Raw genomic sequence first — 21,883 nt, 5'->3', positions numbered from 1 at the left:
GCACCGCTCATCACCAGGCCAAGACCATCCCTACAGTGAAGCATGGTGGTGTCAGCATCATGCTGTGGGGATGTTTTTCAGCGGCAGGGACTGGGAGACTAGTCAGGATAAAGGGAAAGATGACTGCAGCAATGTACAGAGACATCCTGGATGAAAACCTGCTCCAGAGCGCTCTTGACCTCAGACTGGGGCGACAGTTCATCTTTCAGCAGGACAACAACCCTAAGCACACAGCCAAGATATCAAAGGAGTGGCTTCAGGACAACTCTGTGAATGTCCTTGAGTGGCCCAGCCAAAGCCCAGACTTGAATCCGATTGAACATCTCTGGAGAGATCTTAAAATGGCTGTGCACCGACGCTTTCCATCCAACCTGATGGAGCATGAGAGGTGCTGCAAAGAGGAATGGGAGAAACTGGCCAAGGATAGGTGTGCCAAGCTTGTGGCATCATATTCAACAAGACTTGAGGCTGGAATTGCTGCCAAAGGTGATCGACAAAGTATTGAGCAAAGGCTGTGAATACTTATGGACATGGGATTTCTCAGTTTTTTTATTTTTAATAAATTTGCAAAAATCTCAAGTAAACTTTTTTCACGTTGTCATTATGGGGTGTTGTGTGTAGAATTCTGAGGAAAAAAATGAATTTAATCAATTTTGGAATAAGGCTGTAACATAACAAAATGTGGAAAAAGTGATGCGCTGTGAATACTTTCTGGATGCACTGTAAGTCCTAGGATGCACCTGGCTGCTCTCCCTTGTATGACTTCAAGTGCTGCTATGTCTGTCTTGTAGTGTGGAGACCAGAACTACACAAAATAGTCCAGATGTGGTCTCACTAGTGTGTTATATAGTCTGAGCATAATGTCCCTTAATTCATATTTAACAGTTTTTATAATATAACGTAATATTTTATTTTCCCTTTTAATCGCTTCTGAACATTGCTTAGTTGATGAAAATGTTGTGTTAGCATAAACCCTGAAATACTTTTCAGAGGTTGCCTCATGTTGGTATTTATAACTGACATTCCTTTTGCCCACATGTAGCACTTTGCACTTTTCTACTGTGGCGGATGGCCGGGGCCATTGCCAGGACTTCTCCAGGCTGGGAGGACCGGAGGAGCAAGCATGGCCAGAGTGTTACCACCCCCGGAGCGCTAGATGGCAGCCCCCCTGGGTGGACTTCATGGGAATTGCAGTTTAGTGAAGCCCTGTTGGGATCCGTGGGCACCACCAGGGGGTGCTGTTGCTGCTGCTGAGCCCTGGTGAGCAGCTCTTCCGCAATACCATCAAGCACCTGGAGCACTTCTGGTGCCGGAGCCAGCAGCCACCACTCTTTTCCCCTCCACTACTTGCTTGGCAAGTAAAGAAAAGAACAGAGAAAAGGAGTATAGTGCTTGTGCTTTGGGACTGTGTTGTGCCTGTGGGAAACGGGGAAGGCGTTTCGCACGAGGGGAAGAAAAATAAAGCACCGTGTTTTTATAAGTGTGCCTCTTGTGTCTTTCTGAGTCAGGTAGGGTGGATGGTACGCCTCCTGCTGGAGTCCGACTACCTTAAATTCCATTTTCCAAGTGTTCACTCAGTTCTGAAGCTTCTTTCTGAAATGTTTTTGCTGCCTCCTCAGTGTCTTCCATTCCTCCATTTTTAGTGTCGTGAAAATATCACAAGTTTACTAACTACACCAGAATCAACATCATTGTTATAAATCAGAAAAAGTAAGGAGCCGAGGACAGATCCCTGAGGGACTCCCCTGATGGCCTCATGCTCTTCTTATCTGTACTCTTTGACTCCTTCCTGTTAACCAACTAGAGCTTGAGATAGTGACAAAAATCCCCTTGATAAAGAAGCAGTCAATGAACCAGGCAGGAGGAAGCTTGTCCTGATGCATTTATTTCTCTTTTCATGAAAATGAACCCCCCCTGCAGCAAGCAGCGGAAGAGAAAGTCACAGAGCAAAGGTTCATACATTTATTTATACTCAACATTTTTACATCATCTTCTCCTTCCAGAACCTTCATAAGACATTTGACATTTACATCGATTGGTTCTTTATAGGACATTACGCTTAATGTTAGCCAATACTTATTGACTGGTGACATTCATAGAACCCCCCCGTGACCCTGTGTTTGGATTCAGCAGGGTTGGAAAATGGATGGATGGATGGATGGACATTCATAGAAATTTCGAGAACTCAGACACTTCTGTTTATTTTCTGATTTGGTTTAAAGCCATTCCATTCCATATAGTGACATGGTCATTTTTTTCCTTCTTCAATCCTTGCTGATGGTGGGATGCTCACTTTTGTTCTACCCTCAGGCTGGCTGATACCTGGCAGGTCTGGATTGTTTGTTGCACCATGTCCTTCCATTGCTCATCTGTAATTTCTTTTGCCCAGGCTGGATTGCCCAGTGAAGGCATACTAATGGATGCCATTGTTCTCTTGACCAGTTCCACATGGGCAGGATCCATAGAAACGGAACTCTAACTGTGCCTTGATGTGGCCTCTTCTGGATCCTCCTCTTCATCACTGTCTGGAGGTGGAGGCTGGGGTAGGTGGAGGCCCATTGCCTGAAGTCATTTCTGAATATCTTGTAATTGGTCTGACTGGTTTTCTGAGTCCTCTGGCTGATCAGGCTGACTGGGAAGATGCAGGCCTGAGTTGGGGTCCTGGTTCAAGGGCTAATAATTGTATGCCCTGCCCCCACATCCTCCTCCTCTTCCTCCTCCTCCATCATCTTCATCCTCTCCACCGCTCCACTCTCCCCCAATTTCCACCACACCTTCTTCTGGCATCCATTCACGACCAGCCTTGTCATCTGTGTTGGGAAAGATTCTTTTTGGGCCCATCTTTGTGGGACTCTCCACTTCCATCCGCAGGCTCTGCACACACAACTGACGGCCTCCTCCCAGGCGCTGGAAACGGCCAGCAGAGTGGCTGCTCTGAGGCGAGGGAAGGTTACCGGTTCAAATCCTGTAAACGCCAAAAGGGACTCTACTTCATTGTGCCCTTGAGCAAGGCCCTTAACTTGCAATTGCTCCGTCCTGGGTATGACGTTAATCTGAATCCAGCCCTCCAACCTGCAGGGAAAAACCTGGGCATTCCAGAATTGGCACTCCAGCCACCATAAAAGACCTCCCACTGTTCCATTCCATCTGAACTAGTGTGGGGCTGAGGTGTCACCCATTGCATGGCTACGCTTGGGTCCTAATCTGGGATCCTGAGTTGGTTTGTCATGTGGTGGGTGCGGCAATGCCATGTATCAACACCTGCTCCTGACCTCCTCCTCATTCATTCCATATACAGATATCTCCATGAAGGTGCAGACTGTCAGCTAGAATCTTCTATGCACTTGCACATTTCATAACTTGAACATTCTGTGACTTTCTTTCATGACCTTCTCTGTCATACAACCACAGTTTGCACATACACAAACCGGCCACGTTATTAGGTACACCTTGCTAGTACCCGGTTGGACCCCTTTATGCCTTCAGAACTGCCGTAATTCTTCATGTCACATATTCATCAAGGTGCTGGAAACATTTCTCAAGGATTTTGCTCCATATTGACATGATACCATCATGCAGTTGCTGCAGATTTGTCGGCTGCACATTCACGATGCCAATCTCTGATTCCACCACATCCCAAAGGTTCTCTATTGGATTGAGATCTGGTGACTGTGGAGGCCATTTGAGTCTCATTGACATGTTCAAGAAACCAGTTTGAGATGATGTGAGCTTTGAGACATGGCATGTTATTCTGCTGGAAGTAGCCATCAGAAGATGAGGACACTGTGGTCATAAAGGGATGGACATGGACAGCAACAAAGCTCCTACTGGAAATACAAAAGAGGAAATTGACGGGGCTGATGGCAAAGGACTGTTTCCTCACTCAGTTTGTTTTAAGTCCAACATGTGGGAACTGCTGTCCAGATCTCATCTTCACAAGCAATAAAAACAGAATAATAAAAGAAGATGTGGGGGATATTGAGTTAAAGATGCTAAGATTTGCATTGGGTGTGATGAGGATGGACAGGATTAGGAACGAGTACATTAGAGGGTTGGCTCAAGTTGGATGGTTGGGAGACAAAGTCAGAGAGGTGAGATTGCATTGGTTTGGACATGTGCAGAGGAGAGATGCTGGGTACATTGGGAGAAGGGTACTAAGGATAGAGCTGCCAGAGAAGAGGAAAAGAGGAAGGTTTATGGATGTGGTGAGAGAGGACATGCAGGTGATGGGTGTGACAGAGCAAGATGGAGAGGACAGGAAGATATGGTAGAAGATGATCTGCTGTGGCAACCCCTAACAGGAGCAGCCGAAAGAAGAAGAAGAAGAATGCAGTGTGAATTGTGGGACCTTCTATACACAGGGACACACGTGTACCTTTCTAAACGATGTCAAGTCAGTTCAGTTGGCAACAGGTGGACACCAATCACATTCTAGAAACATCTCAAGGAGAATTAAAGCAAACAGGAGGCACCTTAGCACAATCTAGTGTGCCAGCGCAAACGTTCTGAACTTTTAGGAATGAGAGTTCAGTTTTTGATTTTTTAGTAAGTTTGCAAACCTTTCTGCAAACATGTTCTCATGTTGTCCTTATCGGTTAACTGAGTGCAGATTGATGGCCAAAAAATGTCATATTTATTTATTTAAAATTAAATACACAACACAATAAAGTGCACAGAAAGTGAAGGGGTCTGAGTATTTTCTGAATCCACTGTATGTTCATGTGACAAAAATCCAGCTAAAGACAAAACCTTAATCTATGTGGCATTTGTACTTTAAGGCCTCTTTAAAAAAAAGTCTTTAAGAATGTTTTTAGATTTGATTTAGGTGTCGTAATAAGGATGTCTTACACAATATGCATAAGGTCTTTCAGTTCTTTACATCTTTTTGTCTCCCTGAGGCAGGTTTGTTGGAGATGGTTAATACAGTAGGTGCATTGATTTAGTAGATTAAGGTTATGCAATTGACAGACTGATAAAGATTAATGGTAGTGCCAAGAAGACTACACACTTTGTGAAAGAGAACTTGCCTCCAGGATCTTCTTTTGAACCTAAGACAGGCTGCAATGTTTTACAAGTATCACCAGGAGCAAGTTTTGTACAAACATTAATTTCTAAAAAGTATGTTTTGCCTTGGGGGTGGTGACAGATGACCAGCTATCCTTCAGGGAAAACATTACAATGGTTTCTTGGTCTTACAGATTCATTAGACCAGTGTTTTTTTCCATGTGTGCCCAATTTTTTCATATTACTTTTTGTGGTTCTCCCCTAAAGTTTTTATGCACATTTTCATATTTTTGATTATGTTGAGATTCACCCAACAACACTACATTTTAATTTGGGAATGCACTATTGGTAGAAATGCTCAAGTCTGGATCAGACTGGGGCACCACTAATATTTTTTTATCATCAATCAAAATATACATTTAATATACATTTAAAATTAAAATCCATGTGATAAAATATATATAAAATTCAAACATTTCCTCGGTTTTCTTTAAATTTCATGACATTTTTTAATGAAAAGTCAAGCAAAATGACCCCTTTTATTGGCTAACTAAAAAGATTACAATATGCAAGCTTTCGAGGCAACTCAGGCCCCTTCTTTAGAAACTGGAGTTCCCTATGTTTATATACACACTAGGACAAGAAACAACATTGGTAAATCTTTAAGTGAGAAATCTTAAATGTAAAAAATTAATAGACTCCTTCAGGCTAGGGTTCATTTAACAAGAGAGAAGAGCAATGTATGGTCAAGATCCTTGGATAAGATAACTGTCCAACAAAGTCTTTGGAAGTTTCTAATGAGTTTTTCAATACAATGTGGATAGTACTACATGACATTTTTTAGTAATTTTAATAATTCCACATTTTAAATTATTTCATTCTATAATAATAAAAATTAAATTACAAATATTATAAAAACTCATAAGAATAAGAGGCTAAGGATCTGCACTGGTATCCCGAAGGTTGCCGGTTCGAATCCCCGTCACTGTCAAAAGAGATCCTACTCTGCTGGGCTCTTGAGCAAGGCCCTTAACCTGTAATTGCTCCAGGGGCGCTGTACAATGGCTGACCCTGCGCTCTGACCCCAAGGGGTTTGCGAAAACTAACAAATTCCTAATACAAGAAATTGTATAAGGCGAAACAATGAACAAAAAAAAAAGAATGCTATCACTTCTTATTTCTAAAAACAATAACTGACATATTAGCGATTAGGTTATGTATAACGGTAAGAGAGAGGGATGAGTTGTAACTTGAATTCGGATGTTTGCTTACGGGCAGACATGCCTATCGATACACGAGTCTGGAAATGACAAGTGACACCACTAATTGTAGCAGCCCTTGATTTAAATGAATCGACATGCACAGAGTAGCAGATTGGTGCCTTTATCTTTATTCACGTCTCAAACTTTACATTTTTTATTAACGTTGTTATACTGTCACAAGCACATTCATTTCTTAGCATTTTACAAAGAAACAGAATAAATGAATTAATGAAACAACACATAATCAATTGCGTACCTTCGCTCCATTTACCAAGGGTGCAACAATTTTAACTCTTTGAGGGCTGAATATTTTTTCCAAAAAGCTCAGTTTTCTGAAAAGCACACAAAACAATGGTTTCACACATACTGTAAGTCAATATAAAACGTCTGTTGCTATGTGCTATGGCTGCTGTTGGCGCATGTTCGGCATCTCTGGCGGCAGTGACTGCGTGGGGGCACCTTGATGGTCAGCAGGAATGGATGGTGGGCCAGCTGCCTGGCTGTCTTCGCACAGCAGGTGGGTGGCGGTCGCAGTGTGACGCAATATGGTTGGTACCTCTTGTCATTGTAAGTGATGGTCCTCCCAGGCAAACACTGCTACAGGCGCATCAGCTACACGAAAGTGTTCAGCACCATGATCAGCTGGGGACCAATCAGACGATGCTGGTACCTCACTTTCGTTTTTGATATCCATCTCCAGATCACTTGCTTCAAACTCGGAGTCCGACGAGTCAGAGTAATATTCAACGAAATTCCGTAAAACGTCCATGGAGTATTTTGCTTTGCACATTCACTTTAGTCTCTCGCCAGATGTCGGTGCCTTTTTAGAGGTTGTTTGCTCTTCGCTACTCATACACGCGTAGTGAATCTAGGTTAAATCAACAAAGCCATGTAACTTTCCTTCCTTCTAGCAAGGAGAGTTGAACTAAAATGTAAGGGTTTTGTTGCAGTTTACAGCTGATTACCGTCCTCTACTCCTGAATTTTGACAAAAGTCGACATCAGACATGAAAGAGTTAAAGATTACCATTTTAGAGATCAGCATTTGCTTTCCGTTATTTCCTCACAGTTTCTCCACACTTCCGGTATTCTACGTCATTACATCCCCCACATGTGGAATGATATTGCGGTCATTTACACGAATACCACAGAGCCGATAGTCGACATACTCGGTGTGATTTTTCTACCACAAACAGTTGCAATAAATGAGATTGTTTCAATAAATAGCTTCTACTTCGATTTCCACAGGTTGAGAGACACTGCATTGGACCACTGGAACAATCTAGAACAGGTCACTCAGTCCAACTAAGCTCGCCAGTCCTATCTACTTAATTCTTCTAAAATAACATCAAGTTGAGTTTTGAAAGTCGCTGAAGTCCTGCTGTCTACCAAACTGCTTGGTCACTCATTCCAAGTGTCTGTGGTTCTCTGTGTAAAGAAAAACATCCTAATGTTTGTGCAAAATTTACCCTTAGCAAGTCTCCAGCAGTGCCCCCATTTTCTTGATCTTCTTCTTCTTCCTCTTTCCACTGCTCCTGTTAGGGGTCGCCACAGCGGATCATCTTGTTCCATATCTACCTGTCCTCTCCATCTTGCTCTGTCACACCCATCACCTGCATGTCCTCTCTCACCACATCCATAAATCTTCTCTTAGACCTTCCTCTTTTCCTCTTCCCTGTCAGCTCTATCCTTAGCATCTTTCTCCCAATATACTCAGCATCTCTCCTCTGCACATGTCCAAACCAATGCAATCTCTGACTTTGTCTCCAAACCATCCAACTTGAGCTGACCCTCTAACGTCCTCATGTCTAATCCTGTCCATCCTCGTCACACCCAATGCAAATATTAGCATCTTTAACTCTACTACCTCTAGCTCTGTCTTCTGTTCTTTGGTCAGTGCCACCATCTCCAACCCATATAACATAGCTGGTCTCACTACCGTCCTCCCCATTTTCTTGATGAACTCATTTTAAAGTCACCGTCTCGATCCACTGGATGAATTCCCTTCATAATCTTAAACACTTCAGTCAGCTCTTTTAATCTTTCCTCATCACTCATCCCCTTTTGATTCTGAATTTTTGATGTCATTTTGTAGTCTTAACCGAAAGTGAGACAGCTTTGGCCTTAATTTCCAATTTTCCCACGAGTTATTCCCATGCAGTCTATTGTTACATTGGTAATTATTATTATATGGATTAAAAGGATAGATTAGAGATAGCTTGCTCACTTTCTCTCCCCCCTAGTCCCCCCATTTTGTCTCCCCACGTGAGGCTGGACTCCACTTCACAAAGTCCCAGTCCTCTGACATACCTAGAGACAGAGCAAGTCCAAAACAAAACAAGCCCCCCAGCAGCAGCATATGAGGATTAAAATTGAATTATCTATTGCAGATACAGTCTAAATGCTACCAGTAAGCCCGCGATTCGCCAGCGAATCGGAAATCCAAGAATGGCAATCAGTTTCTGTTCCGTCCGATATCTGGATGGATGACATATCATGGAGGGTGGGTGCGTCTGGGGAAATGTCATTTAATTACATAAGCATATCTGTACTAAAGCGGTCTCGTTTTGTGGAGACGTGATTCCGTTGCCTTTGCTGACACCGACTGCTGGCAGAGTGGAGCACAGCAAGTTCAGTTTACAGGTTGTGGTGTTCGTGTGCCAGCCACTGAGTCTGGGAAGCCGCTGGGTTAGAGTCTGTGACCGTTATGTGATCTATATTACTGTCACAGTGGATTAGAGCAAGTGTAGCTCACAGGTTGTGTTGTTTGGGCGGGACGCCGCTGCGTTTGACTGTGGACTCTGGGGCGGGCGCCAAACTGAATGACCGCTATGTGATCAACATTACTGGCACAATGGATTAGAGCAAGTCCGTACTGTAATACTGTAATGTGATTCAAATATGCTGTGTAGTGTGGACCTCTGGGGTTTCCGTACTGTAATACAACCTTCGAATCCTCTCGTTTATTTTCTTGCTCTGTGGCGGGCTCGTTGCAGTGCGTCAGTGCGCGTGCACTTCGATGCGCCCTGCGCTATTTTTTTGCTCTGTGGCGGGCTCATTTTTATTTTGTTGCTCTGTGGCGGGCTTGTTGCAGTGCGGCAGTGCGCGTGCGCTTCGATGCACCCTGCGCTGTGTTTTTGCTCTGTGGCGGGCTCGTGTGCTCTGTGGCGGGCTCGTTTTTATTTTTTTCCTCTGTGGCGGGGTTTTATTTTTTTGCTCTGTAGCTGTAGTAAAGCAGTCTCGTTTTGTGGAGACATGATTCCGTTGCCTTTGCTGACACCGACTGCGGGCAGAGTGGAGCACAGCAAGTTCAGCCCCGCGCCCTGCGCCCATATCCGGTTTACGCCGTGTAGTTTGGACGTCTGGGGATTCCATACTGTAATACTGTAATGTGATTCACATATGCGCTGAATCCTCTCGTTTTTGTTTTTTCTGTGGCATGCTCGTTGCAGTGCGGCAGTGCGAGTGCGCCTCGACACGCCCTGTGCCCAGCGCCCTGCGTCCATATCCGGTTTACAACCTTTTTTGTTTTCTCTGTGGCGGGCTCGTAGCAGTGCGGCAGTGCGCGTGCACCTCGAGGCGTGGCAGTGCACATGCGCCTCGATGCGCCCAGCGTCCAGCACCCTGCATCCATATCCAGTTTGCAACCTTTGGTTAGTAAGATGGATAAGCATCTATATATATAAAATCCCTGTGTGCGTCCAGGTGTTCGTGTGTGGGTGTCTTTTGGTGAAGTGCGCATGTGCGGGGCACGGTGCGATGCGCGATATTGCTGTCAGAGAAAGTTAGAGGCGTTTTACGGAAATACAACCCAGTATTACTGCGAGAGGAAATTAAAGGTACACAATACAGTGACGCATATTACAGCCACATACAAGCCAGTATTACTGTCAGAGGAGATTAAAGGCATATTACCGACGTGCACGCCTGTATCACCACCAGAGAAAATTAAAGGTATATTACGGACGTACAAGCCAGCGGACGTACAAGACGGTATTCTTCAATAAGGGTGCGCACAAAAAGGCGAGCCTCAAAAGGGCGACCTCAATTGGGCGCAGCGAATAAAGGTGCACGTAAATAAAGATCTGCACCATTGTTGCTCTTCACATATTCCAGAGCCATTTGAACTAAATTATCTACGAACGCCTTTATTCGCCGTGCTCAATTGAGGTCGCACTTTTGAAGCTCACCTTTTTGTGCGCGCCCTTATTGAATAGAGCCGTACAAGACAGTATTACTGTCACAGAAAATTAGACACACAATACACGGCGGCAGCCCACGAAGAACGGTCAGCTCAGCAAGTAAACATCAACAAAAGAAAGGCTGAAAGAAAGAAAAATGTGACCAACAAAAAGAATGAGGTCAAAGTCCCTTGCCATTTAATATAGACTGTTCCTACTAATGTTTATGCACTACTGTTCTAGCGCCCGTTATTGTAACGGGCTAAATGACTAGTAAAATATAATCTTCAACAGTCTTGAAATATTAAGATAGTAAACCCAAGGAATGGTGTTAAAAAGTGACCCTTGATAAGCATAGTAAACCCTAATACAATAATAGCTACAACAATAAACCAAGGGTATGATGTTTAACAGTCTCCTTTAGAATAGTAATAAAAGAACAGAAAAAAAAGTTACTAATTAATTTTTTTCCACACATACATACAGTACATAAACGTGTATAATTGTAATAAAAATATAAACAGAAAGTGACCAAGAAGGGAAAAGGATGTATAATTACTGTAGCTGCTCCTGAAAGTTTTCTCCTGGTACAGATGAGACCACTCTCCGACTGATGTTTGAAGAGTATTTATTTGCTCGCTCTCTCTGTTTTAACAGCTCTCAAACACCGTGAGAAACGTGTGCGCCTTCTGACCAGAAATTCAGGAGTCTTTATTACAGTCTCTCTGATACTTCACTTCCGACTATCATATTAAAACTAAAACTTTTCTTCAGCTCAGCGTCCATTAAGTGTGTCACCATGTGCATTTCCGCTCCACCAATGAACCTTATCAATTGACCATAGCACCCTTCCGTTCAGACCAACTTTGTATACTTATGTACAAAAACATTGAGATCATAAAATAAATAAAATTACAATTAGAAAAGAAAATATTATCAACAATAAGATTGCATCGCAACTATTATGATGTACAATATAATTTGCAAAATATATTTTACAAATTCAAACATCAAATTTACATATATATACACACACACATTTTCCGACAGCTACAATTATGGTACCAGTATCATTGCAAGAGGATCAAACAGCCGGTGAGATGTTCTTTGCGATGCCATGACAGGATGCGACTCACGATCGTATTTCAGGAAAGTGTCGGGATCAGCTTTCTTAACTCTCTATCTGCTTGCTCCATAGTGGTAAAATGTAATGTTTGCCTTGAATATCCACTTTCAGTTTGGCAGGATACAAGACGCTGTATCTGATATCGGCTTTCCGTAAGCGCTGTTTTATATTATAAAAAGAGGCATGTTTAGCAGCTGTTGAGGGTGAGAAATCAGAGAAAATATGAATGACGTTATTTTCAAATACAACCTCTTGTTTTTGTCTTAGAAGTGACTTTACATTTAATTTAGATTGTAATTTCTCGAAGCGCACAACAAAAGTCGTAGGTTTAGTGGTGTTCGATCCCCGTATGCAGTAAGCTGCAGCTATCTCGGTGTCTGATTTAAAATCCTCTCCAATTATTTTTGAGAATAGTTCAGCTACGAATTTCACTGGGTTTGGACTTTCACGATTCTCAGGTAGACCGATTCTAATATTATTCCTTCTGCATCCATCTTCCAGATAGCAAGTCTGTCTCCACGTTTTTTTGCATTCGGAATTCGCAGCTGTTGCTTTTCCATCAGCGGTGGATGCTAAATGTTCGACTTTTTCAATTTGAGTCGTGAATGTCTGCTTAACATCTTCCAGCTGATCAGCAAGTGCTCTCAGTTTAGACGCATTTTCCTGAATGTGCTTCTCAATTTTTTCCAGCATACCTTTAAAGGCCACCTCAAAGCGATTATATACACACTTCTCCGAGTCTTTATTATCCTGCCGCAGCTCCTGCAGCTCCCGCCGCATCTTCTCATTTGTCTTCTCGCTTGTCTTGAGCATTCCATTTATTTCTTTCTTTATATGTTTCCTTTATATCTTGCTTGAGCTCAGCGATCATTACCTTCAGTTCGGACAGATCATTTCTGCTTTCATGCACCGTAGGTGAAGCGGCAAGCCCTGTTACAGCTGATGCTCCCGGCTCAAGAGGAGTACATGAAAGCGTGGACTGCAAGGCCTTTTCCAGTTTCAAGTGATCTTCTGGAATTGGTGAGCTATTGTGACCTGCATCACTTGCACATTTGCACCCATGTTCGCTCTCAACTGGAGACGATGCAGCGGACCGTAGTTCTGAAAGGTAGCTTTAGGATTCTTTTCTGTTTCTTTCTAAGCACCTTTCTTACCGCTCATGTTTATATATGCTTGCATATACTGTTATAGAACCTCCTCATGTTGGGTAAATACAGGATACATTAGGAAAATAAGAAATAATAGGAAAAATAACACTGCTGCTAATGGAGCGCCGCTTTAGACGTTCATCTCCCGCAACGGACGAGACCAACACTCGCTGGAAGTATTTCTGATTGAAATTTGACATCGTTGTGAAATGCTCAAAAGTGCATTCAAAAAGCCAACAGATAAATCTCTGCCAGAAATGTTGATGTAACTATGGAAAACTCTTCTTTGAAATTTGATGTAATTAATCAATTTCTTTTTTAAATTATGTGTATAATTTTCAGTATTTGTGAGGAAATCACTGATTTCTACTACAGCAGAATGGGCAACAAAGGGGGCACTCAGATTTGTACTGGGGACTTTTTGATTTGCATTCAAATGCTCTACCACTGAGCTATACCCCCTAACCTGATTAGCTTTATGATATCTAGTTACGATTTCCTACCCTTGTTTTGGTGGGAAATATTTTTGATTCAAACTGGACAGTGTTTCTGAAATGATCAAAACTGAATTCAAAAAGGAAAACAAGAAATAGCAGGAAAAATTTGGACTGAACAAAAGAAAACACTTCTTTGTTTTTAAAGGTAATTAATCAAAACCTGCATGAAACGATTATACGCATGTTTTGAAGAATTTCTCAATTGATTTCACCTGTCTAATAAACATGTTCAAAAACATGGGAGAACAAAGGGGGCACCCAGACTTGAACTGGGGACCTCTTGATCTGCAGTCAAATGCTCTACCACTGAGCTATACCCCCTGATCTCACCCATGGTGCCATTCACAGAGGTGGAGAAGGACTGACCATGAAAGGTGCACTTGGATCTCTGATTTCCTATACTGGTGCTAATTAAATTTTACTTACACAAGGAAATATTGGTCAGTTGTTCGCTGATGACGTTACAAACTGTACTTTTACATCTAGTTAAGATTTCCTAATCTGGTTTCGCTGGAAGTATTTCTGATTGAAACTTGACATCGTTGTGAAATGCTCAAAAGTGCATTCAAGAAGCCAACAGATAAATCTCTGCCAAAAATGTTGACGTAACTATGGAAAACTCTTCCTTGAAATTAGATGTAATTAATCAATTTCTATTTTAAATTATGTGTATAATTTGCAGCATTTGTGAGAAAATCACTGATTTCTACTACAGCAGAATGGGCAACAAAGGGGGCACTCAGACTTGAACTGGGAACCTCTTAATCTGCAGTCAAATGCTCTACCACTGAACTATACCCCCTAACTTGATTAGTTTTTTTATGTCTAGTTAAGGTTTTCTACCCTTGTTTTGGTGGGAAATATTTTTGATTCAACCTGGACAGTGTTTCTGAAATGATCAAAACTGAATTCAAAAAGGAAAACAAGAAATAGCAGGAAAAATTTGGACTGAACAAAAGAAAACACTTCTTTGTTTTTAAAGGTAATTAATCAAAACCTGCATGAAACAATTATACGCATGTTTTGAAGAATTTCTCAATTGATTTCATCTGTCTAATAAACATGTTCAAAAAGATGGGAGAACAAAGGGGGCACACAGACTTGAACTGGGGACCTCTTGATCTGCATTCAAATGCTCTGTCACTGAGCTATACCCCCTGATCTCACAAGTGGTGCCATTCACAGTGGTGGAGAAGGACTGACCATGCAAGGTGCACGTGGGTCTCTGATTTGCTCCATTAACGCAAGTTCAATTTCATTTTCTCAATGAAATTATGATCAGTTGTTCGCTGATGACGTTACAAACCGTACTTTTACATCTAGTTAAGATTTCCTAATCTGGTTTCGCTGGCAGTGTTTCAGATTTAAACTTGACATCGTTGTGAAATGCTCAAAAGTGCATTCAAGAAGCCAACAGATAAATCTCTTCCAGAAATGTTGATGTAACTATGGAAAACTCTTCCTTGAAATTTGATGTAATTAATCAATTTCTATTTTAAATTATGTGTATAATTTGCAGCATTTGTGAGGATATCATTGATTTCTACTAGAGCAGATTGGGAAAACAAAGGGGGCACCCAGACTTGAACTGGGGACCTCTTGAACTGCAGTCAAATGCTCTACCACTGAGCTATACCCCCTGTTCTCATGAGTGGTACCATTCATGGTGGTGGAGAAGGACTGACCATGCAAGGTTCACTTGGGCCTCTGATTTCCTATATTGACGCAAATTAAGTTTTGCTTACACAAGGAAAAAATGATCATTTGTCCAATGACGACACAACAAATCATGTTTTTATGTCTAGTTAAGATTTCCTAGCCTTGTTTTGGTGGGAAATATGTTTGATTCAAACTGGACAGTGTTTCTGAAATGATCAAATCTGAATTCAAAAAGGAAAACAAGAAATAACAGGAGAAATTTGGACCAAACAAAAGAAAACACTTATTCGTATTTAAAGGTAATTAATCAAAACCTGCATGAAACAATTAAATGCAGGTTTTGAAGATTTTTTCAGTTGATTTCATCTGTCTAAGAAACATGTTCAAACAAACATGGGAGAACAAAGGGGGCACCCAGACTTGAACTGGGGACCTCTTGATCTGCAGTCAAATGCTCTACCACTGAGCTATACCCCTTGAGTGGTGTTCTTCACAGCGGTGGAGATGGACTGAACTTGTAAGTTCCACTTGGGCCTCTGATTTCCTATATTGATGCTAATTAAATTTTACTTACACAAGGAAATAATGGTCAATTGTTTGCTGATGACGTTACAAAGCGCTCTTTTATATCAAGTTAAGATTTTTTAATCTGGTTTGTCTGGAAATAATTTTGATTGAAACTTGACATTGTTGTGAAATGCTCAAAAGTGCATTCAAGAAGCCATCAAATAAATCTCTGCCAATAATGTTCACGTAACTATGGAAAACTCTTTTTTGAAATTAGATGTAATTAACCAAATTCTTCTTGAATTAACTATGGGAATAATTTGCTGCATATGTGAGGGAGACATAGCTTTCTACAATAGCAGATTGGGCAAAGATGGGAAAACAAAGGGGGCACCCAGACTTGAACTGGGGACCTCTTGATCTGCAGTCAAATGCTCTACCACTGAGCTATACCCCTTGAGTGGTGTTCTTCACAGCGGTGGAGATGGACTGAACTTGTAAGTTCCACTTGGGCCTCTGATTTCCTATATTGATGCTAATTAAATTTTACTTACACAAGGAAATAATGGTCAATTGTTTGCTGATGACGTTACAAAGCGCTCTTTTATATCAAGTTAAGATTTTTTAATCTGGTTTGTCTGGAAATAATTTTGATTGAAACTTGACATTGTTGTGAAATGCTCAAAAGTGCATTCAAGAAGCCATCAAATAAATCTCTGCCAATAATGTTCACGTAACTATGGAAAACTCTTTTTTGAAATTAGATGTAATTAACCAAATTCTTCTTGAATTAACTATGGGAATAATTTGCTGCATATGTGAGGGAGACATAGCTTTCTACAATAGCAGATTGGGCAAAGATGGGAAAACAAAGGGGGCACCCAGACTTGAACTGGGGACCTCTTGATCGGCAGTCAAATGTTCTACCGCTGAGCATTACCCCCAAACACTGTGTATGTGCCATTCACAGCGGTGGCGAAGGACTGAACTTGCAAGGTGCATTTGGGCATCTTATTTTCTCCATTGACATAAATTCAATTTTATTTACACAAGGAAATAATGGTCAGATGTCCAATGACGACGTAATAAATTATTTTTTTATGTCTAGTTAAGATTTCCTACCCTTGTTTTGGTGGAAAATATGTTTGATTTAAACTGGACAGTGTTTCTGAAATGATCAATACTGAAATCAAAAAGTGAAAACAAGAAATAGCAGGAAAAATTTGGACTAAACAAAGGAAAACATTTCTTCGTATTTAAAGGTAATTAATCAAAACCTGCATGAAACAGTTATAGACATGTTTTGAAGATTTTCTCACTTGATTTCATCTGTCTAATAAACATGTTCAAACAAACACGAGAGAACAAAGGGGGCACCCAGACTTGAACTGGGGACCTCTTGATCTGCAGTCAAAAGCTCTACCACTGAGCTATACCCCCTGCCCTCACCAGTGGTGCCATTCACAGAGGTGGAGAAGGACTGACCATGCAAGGTGCACTTGGATCTCTGATTTCCTATATTGGTGCTAATTAAATTTTACTTACACAAGGAAATATTGGTCAGTTGTTCGCTGATGACGTTACAAACTGTACTTTTACATCTAGTTAAGATTTCCTAATCTGGTTTCGCTGGAAGTATTTCTGATTGAAACTTGACATCGTTGTGAAATGCTCAAAAGTGCATTCAAGAAGCCAACAGATAAATCTCTGCCAAAAATGTTGACGTAACTATGGAAAACTGTTCCTTGAAATTAGATGTAATTAATCAATTTCTATTTTAAATTATGTGTATAATTTGCAGCATTTGTGAGGAAATCACTGATTTCTACTATGGCAGAATGGGAGAACAAAGGGGGCACACAGACTTGAACTGGGGACCTCTTGATCTGCAGTCAAATGCTCTACCACTGAGCTATACCCCCCAATCTCACAAGTGGTGCCATTCACAGTGGTGGAGAAGGACTGACCATGCAAGGTGCACGTGGGTCTCTGATTTGCTCCATTAACGCAAGTTCAATTTAATTTTTCAATGAAATTATGATCAGTTGTTCGCTGATGACGTTACAAACCGTACTTTTACATCTAGTTAAGATTTCCTAATCTGGTTTCGCTGGCAGTGTTTCAGATTTAAACTTGACATCGTTGTGAAATGCTCAAAAGTGAATTCAAGAAGCCAACAGATAAATCTCTTCCAGAAATGTTGATGTAACTATGGAAAACTCTTCCTTGAAATTTGATGTAATTAATCAATTTCTATTTTAAATTATGTGTATAATTTGCAGCATTTGTGGGGATATCATTGATTTCTACTAGAGCAGATTGGGAAAACAAAGGGGGCACCCAGACTTGAACTGGGGACCTCTTGATCTGCAGTGAAATGCTCTACCACTGAGCTATACCCCATGTTCTCATGAGAAGTGCCATTCATAGCGGTGGAGAAGGACTGACCATGAAAGGTGCACTTGGATCTCTGATTTCCTATATTGGCGCTAATTAAATTTTACTTACACAAGGAAATAATGGTCAGTTGTTCGCTGATGATGTTACAAACTGTACTTTTACATCCAGTTAAGATTTCCTAATACTGGTTTCGCTGGTAGTATTTCAGATTGAAACTTGACATCGTTGTGAAATGCTCAAAAGTGCATTCAAGAAGCCAACAGATAAATCTCTGTCAAAAATGTTGACATAACTATGGAAAACTCTTCCTTGAAATTACATGTAATTTACCAATTTCTATTTTAAATTATGTGTATAATTTGCAGCATTTGTGAGGAAATCACTGATTTCTACTACAGCAGATTGGGCAACAAAGGGGGCACTCAGACGTGAACTGGGGACTTTTTGATTTGCATTCAAATGCTCTACCACTGAGCCTAAACCTGATTAGTTTATTATGTCTAGTTAAGATTTTCTACCCTTGTTTTGGTGGGAAATATTTTTGATTCAAACTGGACAGTGTTTCTGAAATGATCAAAACTGAATTCAAAAAGGAAAACAAGAAATAGCAGGAAAAATTTGGACTGAAGAAAAGAAAACACTTCTTTGTTTTTAAAGGTAATTAATCAAAACCTGCATGAAACAATTATACACATGTTTTGAAGAATTTCTCAATTGATTTTATCTGTCTAATAAACATGGGAGAACAAAGGGGGTACCCAGACTTGAACTGGGGACCTCTTGAGCTACAGTCAAATGCTCTACCACTGAGCTATACCCCCTGTTCTCTTGAGTGGTACCATTCACAGCGGAGGAGAAGGACTGACCATGCAAGGTTCACTTGGCATCTTATTTCCTCCATTGACGCAAATTAAGTTTTGCTTACACAAGGAAAAAATGATCATTTGTCCAATGACGACACAACAAATCATGTTTTTATGTCTAGTTAAGATCTCCTACCCTTGTTTTGGTGGGAAATATGTTTGATTCAAACTGGACAGTGTTTCTGAAATGATCAAAACTGAATTCAAAAAGGAAAACAAGAAATAACAGGAGAAATTTGGACCAAACAAAAGAAAACACTTCTTCATATTTAAAGGTAATAAATCAAAACCTGCATGAAACAATTAAATGCATGTTTTGAAGATTTCTCGGTTGATTTCATCTCTCTAAGAAACATGTTCAAACAAACATGGAAGAACAAAGGGGGCACCCAGACTCGAACTGGGGACCTCTTGATCTGCAGTCAAATGCTCTACCACTGAGCTATACCCCCTGAGCTCAGGAGTGGTGCCAGTCACAGCGGTGGAGAAGGACTGAACTTGCAAGTTCCACTTGGGCCTCTGATTTCCTATATTGATGCTAATTAAATTTTACTTACACAAGGAAATAATGGTCAATTGTTCACTGATGACGTTACATAGCGTTCTTTTATATCAAGTTAAGATTTTTTAATCTGTTTTGTCTGGAAATAATTTTGATTGAAACTTGACATTGTTGTGAAATGCTCAAAAGTGCATTAAAGAAGCCATCAAATAAGTCTCTGCCAATAATGTTCACATAACTATGGAAAACTCTTCTTTGAAATTAGATGTAATTAACCAAATTCTTCTTGAATTAACTATGGGTATAATTTGCTGCATATGTGATGGAATCATAGCTTTCTACAATAGCAGATTGGGCAAAGATGGGAAAACAAAGGGGGCACCCAGACTTGAGCTGGGGACCTCTTGATCGGCAATCAAATGTTCTACCGCTGAGCATTACCCTCAAACACAGTGTATGTGCCATTCACAGTGGTGGAGAAGGACTGACCATGCAAGGTGTACTTGGCCTCTGATTTCGTATATTGACGCAAATTAAGTTTTGCTTACACAAGGAAAAAAATGATCATTTGTCCAATGACGACACAACAAATCGTTTATTTTATGTCTAGTTAAGATTTACCACCCTTGTTTTGGTGGGAAATATGTTTGATTCAAACTGGACAGTGTGTCTGAAATGATCAAAACTGAATTAAAAAAGCGAAAACAAGAAATAGCAGGAAAATTTTGGACTGAACAAAGGAAAACACTTCTTCATATTTAAAGGTAATTAATCAAAACCTGCATAAAACAATCATATGCATGTTTTGAAGATTTTCTCACTTGATTTCATCTGTCTAATAAACATGTTCAAACAAACATGGAAGAACAAAGGGAGCACCCAGACTTGAACTGGGGACCTCTTGATCTGCAGTCAAATGCTCTACCACTGAGCTATACCCCTTGAGTGGTGTTCTTCACAGCGGTGGAGATGGACTGAACTTGCAAGTTCCACTTGGGCCTCTGATTTCCTATATTGATGCTAATTAAATTTTACTTACACAAGGAAATAATGGTCAGTTGTTCACTGATGACATTACAAAGCGCTCTTTTATATCAAGTTAAGATTTTTTAATCTGGTTTGTCTAGAAATATTTTTGATTGAAACTTGACATTGTTGTGAAATGCTCAAAAGTGCATTCAAGAAGCCATCAAATAAATCTCTGCCAATAATGTTCACGTAACAATGGAAAACTCTTCTTTGAAATTAGATGTAATTAACCAAATTCTTCTTGAATTAACGATGGGAATAATTTGCTGCATATGTGAGGGAGTGATAGCTTTCTACAATAGCAGATTGGGCAAAGATGGGAAAACAAAGGGGGCACTCAGACTTGAGCTGGGGACCTCTTGATCAGCAATCAAATGTTCTACCGCTGAGCATTACCCCCAAACACAGGGTATGTGCCATTCACAGCGGTGGCAAAGGACTGAACTTGCAAGGTGCATTTGGGCATCTTATTTCCTCCATTGACATAAATTCAGTTTTATTTACACAAGGAAATAATTGTCAGATGTCCAATGACGACGTAACAAATTATTTTTTTATGTCTAGTTAAGATTTCCTACCCTTGTTTTGGTAGGAAATATGTTTGATTTAAACTGATCAGTGTTTCTGAAATGATCAAAACTGAAATCAAAAAGTGAAAACAAGAAATAGCAGGAAAAATTTCATCTTTTCAAAGGAAAACATTTCTTCTTATTTAAAGGTAATTAATCAAAACCTGCGTGAAACAGTTATAGGCATGTTTTGAAGATTTTCTCAGTTGATTTCATCTGTCTAATAAACATGGGAAAAAAAAGGGGGCACCCAGACTTGAACTGGGGACCTTTTGATCTGCAGTCAAATGCTCTACCACTGAGCTATACCCCCTGATCTCACAAGTGGTGCCATTCACAGTGGTGGAGAAGGACTGACCATGCAAGGTTCACTTGGGCCTCTGATTTGCTCCATTAACACAAGTTTAATTTCATTTTCTCAATGAAATAATGATCAGTTGTTCGCTGATGACGTTACAAATCGTACTTTTACATCTAGTTAAGATTTCCTAATCTGGTTTCGCTGGCAGTGTTTCTGATTTAAACTTGACATCGTTGTGAAATGCTCAAAAGTGAAATCAAAAAGCCAACAAATAAATCTCTGTCAAAAATGTTGACATATCTATGGAAAACTGTTCCTTGAAATTACATGTAATTAACCAATTTCTATTTTAAATTATGTGTATAATTTGCAGCATTTGTGAGGATATCATTGATTTCTACTACAGCAGATTGGGAAAACAAAGGGGGCACCCAGATTTGAACTGGGGACCTCTTGATCTGCAGTAAAATGCTATACCACTGAGCTATACCCCCAGTGTAGTAACATTCAAAGCAGTGGAGAAGGACTGACCATGCAAGGTGCACTTGGATCTCTGATTTCCTATATTGGCGCTAATTAAATTTTACTTACACAAGGAAATAATGGTCAGTTGTTCACTGATGACGTTACAAACTGTACTTTTACATCATGGTAAATCCACCACTACCCGTCCCTTCCATGTCATTTCCCCTTCTGCTGCTGAAGATTTTGCAGCTGCTTTTTCATCAATCTCCACATCATGTGAATCCACGGATGCTGATGTTTTATTGCAAACCTTCTATACTTCCTGCTGTTCTGTGATGGATGTTGTAGCCCCACTCAAACAGAGACAATCC

General features: G+C 40.6%; 10 non-coding genes and 1 pseudogene across 10 annotated transcripts; all 11 read right to left on the bottom strand.

The window, feature by feature from the left end:
* Nucleotides 1-2,260: 2,260 nt before the first annotated feature.
* On the bottom strand, nt 2,261-2,911 carry LOC114658821 (male-enhanced antigen 1-like; annotated as a pseudogene).
* A 10,555-nt stretch (nt 2,912-13,466) lies between these two features.
* trnac-gca (transfer RNA cysteine (anticodon GCA)) lies at nt 13,467-13,538 on the bottom strand. Its single transcript has one exon. It is a non-coding gene; the product is annotated as a tRNA-Cys (tRNA).
* A 1,247-nt stretch (nt 13,539-14,785) lies between these two features.
* trnac-gca (transfer RNA cysteine (anticodon GCA)) lies at nt 14,786-14,857 on the bottom strand. Its single transcript has one exon. It is a non-coding gene; the product is annotated as a tRNA-Cys (tRNA).
* A 424-nt stretch (nt 14,858-15,281) lies between these two features.
* trnac-gca (transfer RNA cysteine (anticodon GCA)) lies at nt 15,282-15,353 on the bottom strand. Its single transcript has one exon. It is a non-coding gene; the product is annotated as a tRNA-Cys (tRNA).
* Nucleotides 15,354-15,768: 415 nt separating this feature from the next.
* On the bottom strand, nt 15,769-15,840 carry trnac-gca (transfer RNA cysteine (anticodon GCA)). Its single transcript has one exon. It is a non-coding gene; the product is annotated as a tRNA-Cys (tRNA).
* Nucleotides 15,841-16,751: 911 nt separating this feature from the next.
* trnac-gca (transfer RNA cysteine (anticodon GCA)) lies at nt 16,752-16,823 on the bottom strand. Its single transcript has one exon. It is a non-coding gene; the product is annotated as a tRNA-Cys (tRNA).
* Nucleotides 16,824-17,233: 410 nt separating this feature from the next.
* trnac-gca (transfer RNA cysteine (anticodon GCA)) lies at nt 17,234-17,305 on the bottom strand. Its single transcript has one exon. It is a non-coding gene; the product is annotated as a tRNA-Cys (tRNA).
* Nucleotides 17,306-18,532: 1,227 nt separating this feature from the next.
* Nucleotides 18,533-18,604, bottom strand: trnay-gua (transfer RNA tyrosine (anticodon GUA)). The gene has a single exon. It is a non-coding gene; the product is annotated as a tRNA-Tyr (tRNA).
* Nucleotides 18,605-19,026: 422 nt separating this feature from the next.
* On the bottom strand, nt 19,027-19,098 carry trnac-gca (transfer RNA cysteine (anticodon GCA)). Its single transcript has one exon. It is a non-coding gene; the product is annotated as a tRNA-Cys (tRNA).
* A 920-nt stretch (nt 19,099-20,018) lies between these two features.
* On the bottom strand, nt 20,019-20,090 carry trnac-gca (transfer RNA cysteine (anticodon GCA)). Its single transcript has one exon. It is a non-coding gene; the product is annotated as a tRNA-Cys (tRNA).
* An 897-nt stretch (nt 20,091-20,987) lies between these two features.
* Nucleotides 20,988-21,059, bottom strand: trnac-gca (transfer RNA cysteine (anticodon GCA)). Its single transcript has one exon. It is a non-coding gene; the product is annotated as a tRNA-Cys (tRNA).
* Nucleotides 21,060-21,883: the final 824 nt, after the last annotated feature.

This window comes from Erpetoichthys calabaricus, chromosome 10 (assembly GCF_900747795.2).
Source record: "Erpetoichthys calabaricus chromosome 10, fErpCal1.3, whole genome shotgun sequence".
NCBI lineage: Eukaryota > Metazoa > Chordata > Cladistia > Polypteriformes > Polypteridae > Erpetoichthys > Erpetoichthys calabaricus.
The sequence above is the reverse complement of the archived record's forward strand: the minus strand, read 5'-3'. Positions and strand labels throughout refer to the sequence as shown.